Consider the following 12934-nt stretch of genomic DNA (forward strand, 5'->3'; position numbering starts at 1 on the left):
CGCCCACCCTCCGTCGCGCCACCTCCTAGCTCGCCGCCCGCCGGACAAACCCACCACGGCCCGGATCGAGCCCGGGTCGGCCCGCCCGCCGCCACCTGCCGCCGCGCCACGGCCACGCCGCCGCGGCCCGCGCCGCCCGGCCGCACCACCCGTCGCCGCGGCGCAGACGGGGCCCCAGGGCCGCCGCCCTGGCTTCCTTCCTCCCAGCCGGCGACGCCCCACACGGGCCGGCCACCCCGACGGAGAAGAACTCGGACCCACCTCACCCCCTTTGAAGATGAGGCCCGCCGCCACCGCGGCAAGGGCCGGCGGCAGCGGCGGCAGGGGGCGGCGTAGGCCGGCTGCTGGCGGCGCGGTGAGGGTGGGCTCCTGGCGTCGCGTGGGGTGCGACGCGAGGAGCAGTTCTGAACGTCTGTACTGGCAATATAGTTTGAGTTGAAGGCAATGGGAACAATCTAAAAGGATTTTGAATCCTGGAGCGCGCCAGCTTCTGATTGTTTTAGAACAGATGAAGAAAGGATTGTTGTGTTCATGAATTTTGGGCAGTAATTATTTTGTTTCCAGGATATAGAGTGAGAAAAGGTGTTGTGGGTAGTAATACATGCCGAAGTGTATTTCGTCGTGCTCTACAGTTTGCATAGCTCAATCTTCTACTTTGGAAACTGTTGAGCATGTGTATTGTAATGTGTACTGCGTGTAAAGTGTATTGTAATGTGTACTGCGTGTAAATGGGTGTCTATTCAAATTTTGAAAAGGTGAGCTCTATTCAACTAGGTAACACACGGCGTTACATGCAGCCGTTTGGATTTTGTGCTCCCATGTGCAGATCCGGAATGATGTGCTGTGTATCCAAGGGCTGGTTAGGTGTGCATAGGTAGCCACCATGGTAGCCCACTATTTTGGATATATATATATATATATATATATATATATATATATATATATAGACAAAAGTTTTCGTATGTAACCAAACTGCAGTGCATGCTATCATTGCCGTTCACCTCCGTGCCAAGATCCGTGCTAATTGTGGCCAATTTCTTTTCTAAACAGGGCATATTTCCTTTTAGTAGCCCGATGCACTGCAGGCTGTTCTGGCCCAGGTCAGGGAGAGAGGAGCCGTTGGGCTTGTCCGTTTGTCTCAGACCCGTCGGGCTTGGCAGTTTCTGAGTGGAAGGGCATATCGCCCCAGGCTTCGTGCCAATTCTCTCCAGAGCAGCCTCGACCTCCACCCTCTAATCCCTGCACATCGAGAGCTCCCTGACCCTGCCCTTTCCGGCGACCGGCAGCGACCGTCGTTACCCTTGGCAGCCCCCTAGCAGATCCCTGCTTCGCGCGGATTCCAGTGTCGGCCTGCCATTCCGCTCCCCCTATAGCTACACCACGCATCCATCCCCGAAGATCTGCCGGACGAGCTCTCCACTTACCGGCGGCCGGCGGCGCCCGCAGTCCCCCTGCATCGAGCGGCCTGTGGCGCCGTGTTGTTTCTCTCAGCATCCACATACCGAGCAGACGCCTCCTCCCTATCCTCCACGCCTCCATCCCCTCAACCTGCCACTCGTCCTTGCCCAGTCCGGTTGTCTAACCTCGTTGTTCTTCCTTTCTTATTCATTTGTTTTGTCTATAGCTGCAATTGGCGCTTCTCCACTTTGCTCAAATTGATTTTATCCATCCAATTTTATTTTTTACAGAAAATATGGAGTGCCTGGAGGTGATGAAGAAGCATATGAAGATGGTTGAGAAGATCTAGGTACACTTGTGCAATCCCCGTTCGGTTCTCTGTTTGATCCAAGGTTCGTAGTGGACGCAAGCCTGTATAATTTGTCGCTTGCTGGTTCTTATTCTGAGATTACGATGCTTCCTGTGAATTTTCAGGCATCATACAGGAAGTTCGTGGCGGATGTGCAAGTCATCTGCAGCTCGTGGTACTGCAGAGAGAGAGAGAGCAGATTCATCTCTCGTTATTTTAGTTCTGTTCGAAATGTTGCTCAAGCTTCCTTCCACGCAACCTGTTTGACATGGGTTAGATGTGCTGCTGCTAGAAGTTCGATTGATTTGCAACTTAGGTTAGCTAGTACACGTTCTCGCTGGATCCTATAGATTGGGGATGAATTTTGTACTGGTTGATCTCGGTGAAAAGATGATGTATCTTTTCTGCTTAATTTGTCCTCCCATTTGTGCAGATAGTCAGTTAGTTTGTGCTATCTGTAGTTGCAGTTTTCTGGCTCCGGTTTACTTTTTCTGAATATTGTATGTTCATGGCGAAGCTGTTCAGAGCTTATGCAATTTCCAAGTCTGTAGGCACATGGTGCAACCTATCTATTCCAAGAATTGTTTTGTACTCAGCATGCTAGTTAGAAGGGATTCTTGTTCATAGTTATTATGCTGTTTTTAATCAGCTACGGACATTTTGTCTCATTAGTTTTTGGAGTTGGGGAGAAGTGTTTCAGAAACAACAACACCATGCCTTAAAACGGACCATGTCTTCAAACTGAAACTTAAGAGCACTTTTAGAATTTCGAAGTTAGAGTAGATGATCAACAACGATGTATGATCAATTAAAAAATATGGTTGAGATGCCCTATGTTAATTAAGGAGTTTCTATATGTATATCATCTTGTAACTCAATATGAGTCCCATGGGGATTATTTTTTCATTTACTTGTATACATGAACTATTAAATCCCTAAACTAAGTACTGGACGATCGGTAAATCGGTACCGAAAGCCCCATCACAAAGGTACGGCTTACCTCGGCGTAGGTGCTTGTAGAGAAATTTAAATCCATAAATCCTAAGTACTGGATGGTTGGTAAATCGGTACCGATAGCCCTATCACGAAGGTACGGCTTACCTCGGCGTAGGTGCTTGTAGAGAAATTTAAACCCCTAAATCCTAAGTACTTGGATGATTGGTAAATCGGTACCGATAGCCCTATCAAGAAGGTACGTCTTACCTCAACATTAGTGCTCGTAGAGAAATTTAAATCCCTAAATCCTAAGTACTGGATGATTGGTAAATCGGTACGGATAGCCCTATCACAAAGGTATGGCTTACCTCGGCGTAGGTGCTTGTAGAGAAATTTAAATCCATAAATCCTAAGTACCGCATGATTGGTAAATCGGTACCGATAGCCCTATCACGAAGGTACGGCTTACCTCGGCGTAGGTGCTTGTAGAGAAATTTAAACCCCTAAATCCTAAGTACTGGATGATTGGTAAATCGGTACCGATAGCCCTATCACGAAGGTACGGCTTACCTCAACATTAGTGCTAGTAGAGAAATTTAAATCCCTAAACTAAGTACTGGACGATCGGTAAATCGGTACCGAAAGCCCCATCACAAAGGTACGGCTTACCTCGGCGTAGGTGCTTGTAGAGAAATTTAAACCCCTAAATCCTAAGTACTCGGATGATTGGTATATCGGTACCGATAGCCCTATCACGAAGGTACGGCTTACCTCGACGTTAGTGCTCGTAGAGAAATTTAAAATTCTAAGTACTGAACGATCGGTAAATCGGTACCGATTGCCCTATCACGAAGGTACGGCTTACCTCGGCGTAGGTGCTTGTAGAGAAATTTTCAAGATCTATAAATAACTTGGATATTTTTTTATCATCGGGTACCAGATTAATACTAGCTGAGACACGAGTAAATAATTTAGGTACTTCAAAGTTCCAACTGGGTACTTTTTTGAGGGTGCTTCAAAAGTTATGTCGTAGTGCCGAATAATTTCACGTGATCTATAAAAGGCAATTGACATCGGGCATACCTGTTCAGAAGTTCGACTATCTTTTGAGTCATTTTTAGGCACTTAAGAATTTCAACCGTGTGCTTGAAAAATTAAGTTGTCATGCCGAATAAGGGTGACCTACAAAATGACTCGCGGCATCGAAACTACCTATTTCCAAGTTAAAATATCTTTTGTGTCTATTCTTTTAGCTATTTATAAACCAAGTGTCGGGTGTACTTATAGGAGGGTGCTTGAAAAATCAAGTTGTGGTGTCGAATAGTTTTTCTAGACCTATAAAATGACACGCGACATCGGACCGCGTAACGATATGCAAGTTTGATTACGTATTGAGTCCTTCCTTAGATACTCATTTTTTTTGCTACTTAGAAACAAAGGGGTCGAATGTACTTATAGAAGGGTGCTTGAACAAACTGGATGATTGGTAAATCGGTACCGATAGCCCTATCATGAAGGTACGGCTTACCTCAACATTAGTGCTAGTAGAGAAATTTAAATCCCTAAACTAAGTACTGGACGATCGGTAAATCGGTACCGAAAGCCCCATCACAAAGGTACGGCTTACCTCGGCGTAGGTGCTTGTAGAGAAATTTAAACCCCTAAATCCTAAGTACTGGATGATTGGTATATCGGTACCGATAGCCCTATCACGAAGGTACGGCTTACCTCGACGTTAGTGCTCGTAGAGAAATTTAAAATTCTAAGTACCGAACGATCGGTAAATCGGTACCGATTGCCCTATCACGAAGGTACGGCTTACCTCGGCGTAGGTGCTTGTAGAGTGTGTGATTTATTTATATGAGGGTGTGTGAAAAGTTTAATTGTGGTGCCGTAATTTTTGAAGACCTATAAAATGTCTCGGGACACGGAATTTACCGATTTGCAAACTTGATTACTTTATCTTTTCGTATTTAGATATTTCTGTCGAGGTGTCGAATGTTTTTATAAGTGCGTGCTTCAAAAGTTAACTTGTGGTGCCATCATTTTCAAGATCTATAAATAACTTGGATATTTTTTTATCATCGGGTACCAGATTAATACTAGCTGAGACACGAGTAAATAATTTAGGTACTTCAAAGTTCCAACTGGGTACTTTTTTGAGGGTGCTTCAAAAGTTATGTCGTAGTGCCGAATAATTTCACGTGATCTATAAAAGGCAATTGACATCGGGCATACCTGTTCGAAGTTCGACTATCTTTTGAGTCATTTTTTAGGCACTTAAGAATTTCAACCGTGTGCTTGAAAAATTAAGTTGTCATGCTGAATAAGGGTGACCTACAAAATGACTCGCGGCATCGAAACTACCTATTTCCAAGTTAAAATATCTTTTGTGTCTATTCTTTTAGCTATTTATAAACCAAGTGTCGGGTGTACTTATAGGAGGGTGCTTGAAAAATCAAGTTGTGGTGTCGAATAGTTTTTCTAGACCTATAAAATGACACGCGACATCGGACCGCGTAACGATATGCAAGTTTGATTACGTATTGAGTCCTTCCTTAGATACTCATTTTTTTTGCTACTTATAAACAAAGGGGTCGAATGTACTTATAGAAGGGTGCTTGAAAAAACAAGTTGCGGTACTGATTGTTTTAGCCATGAGTGCTTAATTAATCTTGGACGGATTCATGTGACTCGTTGGTAGGAGTAGTTGCTAAGTGGACATGGGCATCAACGATGGAACCTAGCTTGGTCAGCGCATCATTTCAATCAGCTCCAGCTCGGCCAACTCTCAATGAGTCCGCACACACTTACTGAGAGAGTACCGGCCCGTTTCAATGTGAAATATCCACTTTATCCAGGCAGACAGACTAGTTTGAACAATAAATTACCGATACTAGATGCCCACCGGACTGTGTTGTCTGCCATGGTCTGATTTTCTGACATGGCTTGGTTCATGTGGTGGAAGAAATATTCAAACTCATCAATGGCCTGCCCGGTAAAAACAAACAACTCATCAATGGCCTACAGCCCAACGAACCGCATCACCGTGTAGGTTTAGAACAAATTTGAAAAACATCCATACTTGACAGCATGTGATAGTCTAAAAGGGGAAACAAGATTCAAATTCCTGCACATGGCGGTACACGTGGGTGACTCAAGGAAAGAGAAAAACAGTTTTTCTCACTTTCCATCACTCATACTAGAAACTAGTAGGGAAAAAGAGGTACCAATCCCAAAGCAAATGGACGGTGATGATAGCATGCGCTGGGGTAAGGTTACGTACCAAAACCACGTCCTATATGGACGGATTCATGTGACTCGTTGGTAGGAGTAGTTGCTAAGTGGACATGGGCATCAACGATGGAACCTAGCTTGGTCAGCGCATCATTTCAATCAGCTCCAGCTCGGCCAACTCTCAATGAGTCCGCACACACTTACTGAGAGAGTACCGGCCCGTTTCAATGTGAAATATCCACTTTATCCAGGCAGACAGACTAGTTTGAACAATAAATTACCGATACTAGATGCCCACCGGACTGTGTTGTCTGCCATGGTCTGATTTTCTGACATGGCTTGGTTCATGTGGTGGAAGAAATATTCAAACTCATCAATGGCCTGCCCGGTAAAAACAAACAACTCATCAATGGCCTACAGCCCAACGAACCGCATCACCGTGTAGGTTTAGAACAAATTTGAAAAACATCCATACTTGACAGCATGTGATAGTCTAAAAGGGGAAACAAGATTCAAATTCCTGCACATGGCGGTACACGTGGGTGACTCAAGAAAAGAGAAAAACAGTTTTTCTCACTTTCCATCACTCATACTAGAAACTAGTAGGGAAAAAGAGGTACCAATCCCAAAGCAAATGGACGGTGATGATAGCATGCGCTGGGGTAAGGTTACGTACCAAAACCACGTCGGAAAATAGCCAGATGCCCACATGGCTAGCTACCCATAGGGTCCCAACCGTTGATCCACCCCATAGATGATATAGGGAGCAGGAGTTTTGGTAGCACGGTGCTAACACCACGGCAAACGGCGTCGTACCAAAAGCACAGCCATCGAGTGTCATATTCCCTTATCATGTGTTTGCCTGTTGCTGGGTAGGTGAATTGACGATTAGTCTCCACCACGTTAGCTTTAGACAGCTCCCTCCTCACCTGATCCAAACCCATCACGTCAGTGTCACGACCCGCCCCTGATTTGCGGACGAATCGGACAGAGCTAGAGGTAGGGGATGAGATGAGCAAGCAGAGGTTGAGAGAAGAGACGGAAGGAGAGGAACTCAGTTTCAGATTCTATTTCTTCGATGCCCCTTTACAATATCAGTCCATGCTTTTATAGCGAGAAGCACACACACGCCAACAGGCCACGACCCACTCTTACAAGCCCTTGGCCAAATGCACAGCGTGCATCACATGTGACACTACACCGTAGCTGTAGTTGTTACATTGCCTCCTCCATGAGACGAAGCTCCCTCCCAGATTATCGCTGATGGATAACGCAGGCGCAAGACATCATAGTCCTCCCAAGTAGCAGCTGAAACAGGTAAAGTAGACCATTGTACCTGAATTTGCACTGTAGGTATATTGCCTTTCTTCACCATACGCTTGTCCAGGATATTCACAGGCATCAACTCCTTTGCTGTCAAATCTGGCGGCTTGGGCAAGTCAGAGAACACTGGAGAATAATTGGGCAAGAATGGCTTCAGTTGAGAGACGTGAAAGACAGGATGAATGCGACTGTCTTCAGGCAAATTCAGTTTATACGACAAAGTCCCCACTTTTTGAGCCACTTTGAAAGGACCAAAGAACTTATATGACAGCTTCTTGCAAGGTCGATTCGCCAGAGTGGATTGTGCATATGGCTGCAACTTAAGTAGAACTGATTCACCCACCTGAAACTCCCGTTCGGTTCTATTCCTATCTGCTTGCTTCTTAAACCTGTCCTGGGCTCGAAGCAAATGCTCACGAAGCTGATTAGTGTGTAGTCCCCAATCCAATTCAGCCAATAGTTCTGAACTGCCTTGCCAGTGTAACATAGCACCCACATTGGCATCACGCCCAAACAACGCCTTGAAAGGAGAACAAGTTAAAGACGCATGATGAGTTGAATTGTACCAGAATTCGGCTGCGGGTAACCAACGACGCCATTGTCGAGGATTTTCCTGAACAGCACATCGCAAGAACATCTCCATGCACTGGTTCACACGTTCCGTCTGGCCATCTGTCTGCGGGTGGTAAGCTGTTGAGAAATGCAACTTGGTTCCAGCTGCTGCTAAAAGCTCCCTCCACAAGTGACTGGTAAACACGGGGTCACGATCCGAGACGATCGTCAAAGGAATACCATGAAGCTTCACGACATTGTCCCAGAATGCTCGCGCCACTTGAGCAGCCGTGAATGGATGGCGCAAGGGTACAAAGTGAGCAAATTTTGTGAGGCGATCCACAACGACCATGATAACTTCAAAACCCTCGGACTTCGGTAATCCAGTCACGAAATCCATAGTAATGTCTTGCCAAGGCGCGGAAGGAACTGGCAAGGGCTGCAATTTACCTGCCGGCTTGTTATGCTCATGTTTTGCATGTTGACAAACATCACATTGGCGAACAAAATCTTCTACCGCTGATTTCAAGCCCTTCCAGATGAATAATTTCTTGACACGTTGATAGGTAGCACTAATACCAGAATGACCCCCAATGGCGCTGTCGTGCAATGCACTGATCACTTTAGTTTGCAGTGCAGAATTAGCGCCAATAAACAGACGCCCTTTGCATCGAATCACTCCTTGGTGCAATTCATAGCCCAGCTCATCAGGACTGTGTACGGCGAGTCTAGCCAAGAGTTCTTGTGTGTCACTGTCAGTTTCATAGGAATTAGCAACCTCCTGCAACCAGCTTGGTTGACACACAGAAAGGGCATTAGCAGAAAGCAAATGACCCACACGCGACAGAGCGTCAGCGGCACCATTGTCGGCGCCCTTTTTGTACTGAAACTTGAACTGTAACCCCACTAGCTTCGACATCGCACGCCTCTGCACATCCGTATCGAGCTGCTGATCCTCCAAGTTACATAAGCTCTTGTGATCCGTTAGAATGACGAAGGGGCCCCGCTGTAAGTAGGCGCGCCATTTATCGACGGCCATCATAACTGCAAGAAATTCCTTCTCATAGGTCGATAGGCGCTGATTGCGAACCCCCAATGCTTTGCTAAAAAATGCAATTGGGTGCCCATCCTGTACCAAAACTGCACCAATTCCTGTATCGCAGGCATCAGTCTCAATCGAGAAGGGTCGATCGAAATTGGGTAATGCCAGCACAGGTGTGTTGACCATGGCAACTTTCAACTGATCAAACGCTTGTTGTGCTTCATCCGACCAAGCAAATCCCTTTTTGGTAAGAAGTTGGGTCAATGGTTTGGCAATTATGCCATAGTGAGGAACAAACTTTCGGTAGTAACCTGTTAAACCGAGAAACCCTCGTAACTCAGTCGCTGAATTTGGCACAGGCCATGCTTCCATTGCTTGCGTCTTTTCTGCATCTGTGGCTACCCCTTGTTCTGAAATTACATGGCCCAAATACTCGATCTTGTTTTGGGCGAAGGAGCACTTGGAGGCCTTCGCATAGAGATTATGTTGACGCAGCAAGTCCAATACCAAACGCAGATGTTCCTGATGTTCGAGCAATGTCCGACTATATACGAGAATGTCATCCAAGAAAACGATGACAAACTTGCGTGTATACTCAGCAAAAATTGAATTCATAAGGCATTGGAAGGTGGCGGGGGCGTTTGTCAAACCGAAAGGCATAACTCGGAAATGAAAATGACCGTGGTGAGTTTTGAACGCAGTTTTCTCCTCATCTTCCTCGCGCATTCTGATTTGGTGATAACCGGCGCGAAGGTCCAGCTTGGAGAAGAATGCTGCGCCAGCCAATTCATCCAATAGCTCGTCGACAATTGGCAATGGAAACTTGTTTTTGATCGTTGCCAGGTTCAAACGACGATAGTCGATACAGAACCGCCAACTGCCGTCTTTTTCTTCACTAGCAACACTGGAGCAGCAAAAGGGCTCATACTGTGAACAATTGTACCAGCTTGTAACATCTCCCGAACCTGCCGCTCAATCTCGTCCTTCTGGAGAGGCGAGTAACGATATGGTTTGCTGTTAGGTGGAACCGCACCTGCCTCGAGAGCAATAGCATGATCATACTGTCGATGGGGAGGAAGGCCCTGTGGCTCAGCAAAAACATCTGCGAACTCAGTAAGAATAGCCGTGATGCCTAAAGGAATAGCACCGGCATCACCTAACTGTGGTGGAGGAAATTGTTCCAGAATGGCCATGGCCCAGATTGCATTAGTTGCTTGCAATTGTAACAATTCACTAACAGACATTTGCTCAATAGGAAGTGGTGTTTCTGGTGCCAGACCTTGCAACTGAACCTTTTTGCCTTCATAGTCAAATGATATGGAATTCCCTTTCCAATCACAACTCATAGGACTGAAGGAATCCAACCAATCCTTGCCTAGCACCCCATCATATGCACCCAATTCAAGAACTCGCAGATCAGTTTGAAAAATACTGCCCTGACATTGCCACTGTAACTGAGGCACCATTTGGTCACAGGAAATTAATTGACCATTAGCAAGTTTCACTGAAACTGAAGGAATTGGTACTGTCTGCAGACCAATACTGTCAACAAAATTTTTGTTGATGAAGCTATTGGAACTTCCTGAATCAAGCAACAGCAACATCACCTGATCTCCAACACTAACTGGTAACCTGAGGGCAGCTGGGGCTTCAGTACCTGTCAACGCATGAGCTGATATCATACAACATTCTGCCTGATCAACTGGGTCTTCCAATAACTCCAGAGCACGTATAGCTTCATCTGAAAGCATCTCCCCATGATCCCCAACTTGAATCATCAGTAACTGAGCAGGTTGTTTACACTGATGTTCCCTGGAGTATTTATCGCCACACTTGAAACACAGATTGTTGGCGCGGCGATAATCGCGCAACTGTCGCTCACGGGCAAAGTCATCACCACCTGCCCGCGGTGCTGCCTGAGTTCGCGGCAGGACCGGAGGTGGCCGTCCAGCCGGTGTAGGACGTATGCGAGGACGATTAGCTTCCAGCTCTTCTTCCTGAATGCGAGCCAGCACTGTGGCTCGAGTGATGCTTGTAGGAGTCTGGGCACGTACCACTGCTCGAATCTCCGATTTCAGACCTAAGAGAAATTGAGTAACAAAGAATTTCATGCTCAAGGATGGATCCAAGGCCAGCAAATGATACATGAAGGTTTCAAACTGAATTCTGTATTCGGTTACTGTTCCTGTCTGTCGTAACTGTAACAGTTGGTGCATTTGATCTTCAAATTCATCAGGGCCAAACTCCTCTTGCAGGGAACGAGCAAATGCATCCCAGGTAATAGCTCGCCGAGACTGACGTACCGCCTGCCACCACAGTGCTGCACGCCCATCCAGATACAGAGATGCAGTAGTAACCCAAATCGATGGCGAGGTACGGTAGAGCTCAAAATATGACTGACAACGGTCAAGCCAGAGGTTCGGAAGGTACCCATCGAAGCGAGGAAAATCATGTTTCGGCGGCTTCACGAACTGCTCACGGTCCTCCACCTGCATCGGGGCGCGATTTTGTCGAACAGTTGGTGCTGGACCGAGGTGAGTATCAGGCGCCACAGGCAGCAGGGGAGCGCCATCGTTGGCGAGGCGGGGGTACCCTGGAAGACCAAGTCCAGACGCCACAAACGCCGTTGCGCCAGCTCTATGGTCCACTGCCTGCGAACGAACTGCCGATGGGAAATTGGCCGCGGACGCTGCCTGACGAGCTTCGTCCACCTCTGCTTGTGTGAGATCGATTTGCTTACGGACGGCCTGGAGATCCTGCGATACCTGCGCGTTGAATGCCGCCTGCTCCTCGTACCGCTGGTTGGTAAGCACGGCGCCGTCATCGAGCCGCTTCAGGATCTGATCGAGCAAGGCCTTCATCTGCTGACCGCTCGTCTCCAACGCCATGAGGAGTTGCTGCGTCTGCGCAGAATTCTTCGCCGGCGCCGTCGCGACTCGCTCCAAGCAGATCCAACCGAGCTAGGGATTCTGCGGGATTCCACCGAAGTGAATTCCCACCTTTCGCCAGGGATTACAGATCGATGCCGAGAGGTTGTAGAGCGCAAACGGGCGGAGAAAAAAAAATTCTGGAGAATTCTGGTGGCTCTAGATACCAATTTGTCACGACCCGCCCCTGATTTGCGGACGAATCGGACAGAGCTAGAGGTAGGGGATGAGATGAGCAAGCAGAGGTTGAGAGAAGAGACGGAAGGAGAGGAACTCAGTTTCAGATTCTATTTCTTCGATGCCCCTTTACAATATCAGTCCATGCTTTTATAGCGAGAAGCACACACACGCCAACAGGCCACGACCCACTCTTACAAGCCCTTGGCCAAATGCACAGCGTGCATCACATGTGACACTACACCGTAGCTGTAGTTGTTACAGTCAGATGCCAAAAGAAGAGAAAAATTCCCACCACTTCCTACCCCACAGACCACAGTTGCCTCTATCTTTCCAAACTTCTCCACGCCCAAACCAAATCCCCACCGCACCAGGCATTCCCAATTCGCTGCGTGGTCGCCTGCGGCCTAACCTCCATCGCGCATCCCCTACAACTCCACCACTCCATTAGGCATTTAGGCCGCATCCTTCAGGAGCGGCTCCTGTGCTTACCCATGGAGGCGGCCCCGGTTCCTCCGAGCCCGGTGGCGCCTGACCCTCACCTGCAGCCGTGGGAGCCCGGCGGCACTTCGTCCCTCACCTCCCAACCGAAGGAGCCCGGCGGCCCTTCCCTCCCAGCATCCCTTTGCGTGGTGGTCGATGGCCACCCGCTGGTGTGGTGCTGGGCGCGGAGGCGGGCGAGCAGCCCCGACATGGGCGTTGGTGTATGGAGGTTCGGCCGGGAAGGGATGGTGCAGGCCGGATCTGGTCCCGTGCTTGTCCCAGCGATTTGGGCTGCTGCGGCTGCGCACAAGCCTCTTCTTGTTTTGACTGCCTTGATTTTTTGCAATTTACTTGTCATTTTCTTGCCCAAGATTTGGTAGGACGTGATTGGGTTGCTAGTTTGGATCTCGATTTTCTTTGGTCCGTGACATCATGAGTCTTCCGATGGGTTGATTTAGGTGCAGTTTTTCCCGCCACCGTCATAGAGGTCGCTGCCCCGGCCCGGCATCC

The sequence above is a fragment of the Lolium rigidum genome, chromosome 3 (assembly GCF_022539505.1).
Source record: "Lolium rigidum isolate FL_2022 chromosome 3, APGP_CSIRO_Lrig_0.1, whole genome shotgun sequence".
Lineage (NCBI taxonomy): Eukaryota > Viridiplantae > Streptophyta > Magnoliopsida > Poales > Poaceae > Lolium > Lolium rigidum.